This window comes from Triticum dicoccoides, chromosome 5B (genome assembly GCF_002162155.2).
Source record: "Triticum dicoccoides isolate Atlit2015 ecotype Zavitan chromosome 5B, WEW_v2.0, whole genome shotgun sequence".
Lineage (NCBI taxonomy): Eukaryota > Viridiplantae > Streptophyta > Magnoliopsida > Poales > Poaceae > Triticum > Triticum dicoccoides.
Window position 1 is genome coordinate 624,683,931 of NC_041389.1, and position 5,150 is coordinate 624,689,080.

Genomic DNA, 5,150 nt, shown 5'->3' on the forward strand with positions numbered 1-5,150 from the left:
CAGAAGGTGGCTTCAGGCCCTCGGCCACCTTCGCCGACTGGCCTGACGACGACGCCGAAGGGGAAGTCGCCCCGCGCCACCGGCCGAGGGTCGGCTCGTCGGGTGCCGGCTCCTCCGCCGGCCTGGCTGGCCAAGGCGGCGCGAAGAGGCGTCACGCCGGGCCGAGTGCGCCCGGCGGCAAATTGAAGAAGTTCAAGGGGGCGGCCGCCACGACCAAACGGGAGGAGGCGGCCGCGAAGGCCAACCGCTTCCGAAGGGAAGTGAGAAGGCCGCCGCTAGTCTCTGCGTAAGTCTTTATGCTCTTTCTTTTTTTACTTTCCTTCGTTGAATCTTGTCCGAGTCTTATTTTATACTCCCTCCATTCTTCTTCAGGGCCCCTCTTTCCCTTGAGAGAGTCACCGTCCCCTCTGTCATGGGGTCGGCAGAGACGTCCGCCAATACTCGGCGGGCCGACCTCGCCGCCGACCTCCGGAAGGCGACGGAGCGAAATGCGCGGGAGAAGCGTGAGGAGGAGGAGGTCGAACGTCTGGAGAAGGCGGAGGCCGACAGGGCTGCCGCCTCTGCCTAGAAGAAGCTGGAGGATGCCGAAGCCGCCCGTGCGGCGAGACAGCGTGCCGAGGAGGCTGCGCGTCGCTGATCTGCGATGCTCGTCCCCCCGCTGTCATCTGCACCGCCGCCTCCAGAGTTCACGGGGCAGACCGGAGAGGCCGGCACCGAGAACCCCGTCGTGGAGATGGAGAGCGGCGAGGCTTCTATGTCGGACACTCTCGTGCCGCCACCGCCGCCTCCACCGCCGTCTGGGAGACCGCACGGCAAACAGCCGGTGGGTCCATCGGAGCCGCCGGTCACGGACGAGGCCGAGGCGCGGCTGCTTCTCCAAGTCGCCTCGCCGGTGCGCCGCCGTCTTGAGAGGGCGACCTCGGCGCCGCGACCTCGGGAGACCGGCATCGCTAGCTTGGCAGCCCTAGACGCTGAGGCAACAAGCGCCACGCCCACCGAGTGGTTGCGCGGAGGCGGCACCGGGCCGCTGAATCAAGCGCTTCTGGACGTTCAGGCGAAGCTGCGCGCTGAAGGAGACGCCCTTCAAACTTGCACCAGGGCGCATCTGGCGGCGCGGGCGGCCGTCCGAGTACGTTTCCTTCTTCTTTTTGATTCTTGTTTTTCTCTTTGGGGGCGCGCCAGCGCACCCACTGGGTGTAGTCCCCGAGTTCCGGGCCGGCTGCTGAGCAGACGGTTCGAAACTCCCTCTGGCGAGTTCCAAATACTAACTTTGTCTTCAATAACTTATTGCAGGAGTACCACAACCTCCGCGCCACTGCCTTCAACCGCAATGTTGAGGAGTTGAGCAAGCGGGCTGCCGAATTGTCGGAAAGCCAGAGTAAGTTCTTCTTCTTCGCGGGGGCGCGCTGGCGCACCCGCGGGCTGTAGTCCCCGAGATTCGGGCCGACTGCTGAGCAGTCGGGCCGGATATTCCGGCGATCTTCTTTGCTGACGACTTATTTGTCTCTTCTTTCGTTCTTCAGGCGCCAACGCCGCTCTTCAGGAGTAGCTGGGCGAGGCCAATACCGCCCGGCGTGCCAAGGAGGAGGAGTGCGGCAAGCTTGCCGTGGAGCGCGACCTGCTGGCTGCGCAGCTGGCCGAGCAGAAGGAGCTGCTCAAGAAGGCATAGGACGAGGCCGAGAAGAAGGAGGCCGCTCTCCTGGCCGAGTTCGAGAGCGAGCGCTCCTCCTGGCTTTCTCTCGACAGGGAGGCGATCTGACCTCCGGCTTCCACGAGATCGAGGATATCATTGATGGTAAGTTTCTTTCGTTTCTTCGGGCATCCGACTATGTGTCAGGCCGACTTCTGATTTTTCGACTTGCTTCTTTTTTGTCTTGGCAGACTTCTTCCCCGGTCACTCGCAAGCAGTCCCTCTTGCCATCGAGGCTGATCGTGAGGTGCGAAGGGCAAATGGTGAGGTGATTGCCGCCAACGCTTCGTTGATCGTCGATGAGCAGCTTCTGAGCATCGAGGCCCGTCTTCGTCCAGCCCGCCGGCAGATGCGCCGGCTTCAGCGTGCCGGCGCCAAGGCGGTTGCCGCTCTGTGGCCATACATGCCGGCTCTGTGCACCGCCAGTCGGACCGCCGACTGGCTGGAAGTCGCCGCCGGCCGTCTTGAGGCTTGGAAGGGTTCCTCGGCCTGGGCCGGAGCGCGCCGAGCCTTGGAGTTCGTCAAGGCGTGGTATACGGGGCTGGACCTGGACCATCTAGCCGCGTTCCGGTTAGAAGCCCAGGCCGAGCTGGAGGCCGTGGAGGGCGCCCTTATCGAGCGTGCGGCGGCCATCGCCGAGTACACGGACACCAGTGTCTTCGCCCCCGAGCGGGCTGAAGGCGGCGAGGAAGTGCCACCAGAGTGATTCGGGATGAACCCGGAGTATGGCGAGGACTCGGCGGAGGTGATTGACTCCAGCACCGAGGAGGAGGACGAGGCGGAGGACGAAGGCGAGGCGGAGGTGCCAGAAGATGGAGCAGGCGGCCAGCCTTAGCTCGACCGTGCCTCCAGCAACGAGCCGCGTCGAGAGAAAGCGACTGCCGCCGGAGGCGATCAAACCGAGACCGCCCAGCCGACTGCCCCGGCGCCTGACACCGCCATCTCCTCCGATCCTCCGATCCCAAATGTCGCCTCCTAGGCTTCCTTTTTTGCCTCTGCTTGTGTGACGTCTGGGTAATCAAGCTACAGTGAACCTCTGCTAATGATGCCACGTCACCTTGATTATTATTACTAATCTTGCGTTAGTTCGAAACCGGTTCAAATTTCAAATTTAAAATCAAGTCAAACCATTAAAGTTTTCAAAAGTAAAAAACTAAAATGTTCTTAATGTGACAAATAAATCATGGATATTATTGGTGGAGTAACAACATCTTTATAAAATAATTAAATACCCTAAAGTGATTAAAACAACATCAAAGCAATTAGTTATACTCCTAATATATTTTACCAAATACTAAACTATTTTTATTCTGAGGTAAAACTTCTTAGAACAGTGGATTATTTTGACACACTATTTTTGGAGCTATTGTCATCTTTTACTAAACCAGGAATAAAGAGTAACTAAAATAAAATAGAAAAGAATAACAAGAAAAAAAACAACAACAACAAAAGAAAATAAAAGCCCCCCCCTCGCTGGGCCTCGGCCCAGCTGGCCACGGGGCTAACCAGGCCGCTCAGCCGGCCCACTTGGCCCGGCCTCCCCCACTCATTCCCTTATCCCCTCGCAACTGCAAACCCTAGCGGTTCCCTCCCCACTCGTCCCCACTTCCCCTCCCCCCCGATCCCCTCGCCCCGATCCCCTCCCCCTCTCCGCTCATTCTGGATCGGGGCACGAACCCGCCGACGCCATGACGCCGTCGCCGACCACGGTCGCCGGAGCCGCCCCCTCGTCTACCTCCACCTCATCGGGCGCCTCGTCACCCTCCTTCCCGAGAGCCAGTCACCGAAGCTCCTCTACCTCATCCCCCTCGACGGATCTGCTCGTGCCCGAGGACGCCGCCCCGACGGCCGCCCCTCCCGCCACCTGGTGCTGCCCGACGCCGCTTGCCATTGCTGCCGATGCCGTTGCTTGCCGCCCCGGCCCCGTCACCGACCCGCGCCACTCGCCGGGCTGCCCCTCTCCGACCTCGTCGCCGTCCGCCTCCCCGCCGGCCTGCTTCCGCGTCGACCCCGTCGTCCTCTCCGTCGACGCCTCGTCCCCGTCGCCCTCCTCACGCCCGCTGCCTAGTCCCTACGACCCGCCGTGAGCCCCGCCTCCTCTCCTCTTTCCCCCCCACGACGCGCTCACCGCGACCGGCCGCGTCCCGCAACTCCACGCCGGCGCGCCGCCCGCGCCGTGCTCGCGGCCACCATGACCCCACGCGCCCGTCCCCTGTTGCGGTGCCTCGCCGCTGGCCCCGTGCCCCCTTGTGTTGGTCTGCTGCGGTGGCTGACGCTGCGGGCGCTGCCGCCGTCGTCCACCCGCGCCCGCCGTGGCCTCTGCCACCCTCGCCCGCACTCGCCGGCGGCCACGCTGGCCGTGCCCGGCCGTAACTGGCCTGGGCCAGTGCCCAGTAGGGCTGGCGCCCGCAGTGCCCGTTCGGGCTATGCCCACGCCCGCGCCCGTTGACCCGCTAAGGCCTTTGGCCCACTGACAAAGGGGGCCCCAGCCCCAGAACAAAAAAAAGAAAAAAGAAATAATATAATATTAATTAATTAATTAACTAAATTAATTAAGTAAATTAATTGAGTTTAATTAACCTGATCAATTAACTAAACTAATTAACCTGTTAGTTTAATTAAACTGTAATTAGATTAACCTAAACCCTAATTAACCTAACAGTGTATGACAGGTGGGTCCCACGGGACCCACATGTCAGTTTGACCAAGGTCAACCGCACTGTTGCCTGCTGACATCACACATACGTCATGCTGACGTCAGCATTTACTATTCTGGATAATGTTGAATTAAATAAATAATTAAATTCCAGAAATTAATAAAATCTTTAGAAAATCATATCTTTTAATCCGTAACTCGGATTAAAATATTTTCAACATGAAAGTTGTTCAGAACGACGAGACGATTCCGGATACGCAGCCCGTTCGTCCACCACACACGTCTAACATACCAAACACGCAACTTTCGCCCTCCGGTTCATCTGTCCGAAAACGCGAAACACCGGGAATACTTTCCCGGATGTTTCCCCCCCTTCGTCGGTATCACCTACTACCGCGATTGGGCACACCTAGCATCGTTAGTTGTCATGTCATGCATCGATATGCATTTGTTTGCTCTGTATTCATTATTTCTTCCCCCTCTTCTCTCCGGTAGACTACGAGACCGACGCTGCTGCTAACCAGTTCGACTATGGAGTTGACGACCCCTCTCTCTTGCCAGAGCAACCAGGCAAGCCCCCCCTTTGATCACCAGATATCGCCTACTCTTCTCTATACTGCTTGCATTAGAGTAGTGTAGCATGTTACTGCTTTTCGTTAATCCTATTCTGATGCATAGCCTGTCATTGCTGCTACAGTCATTGATACCTTACCCGCAATCCTAAATGCTTAGTATAGGATGCTAGTGTTCCATCAGTGACGCTACACTCTTGTCCGTCTGCCATGCTATACTACTGGGCTGTGA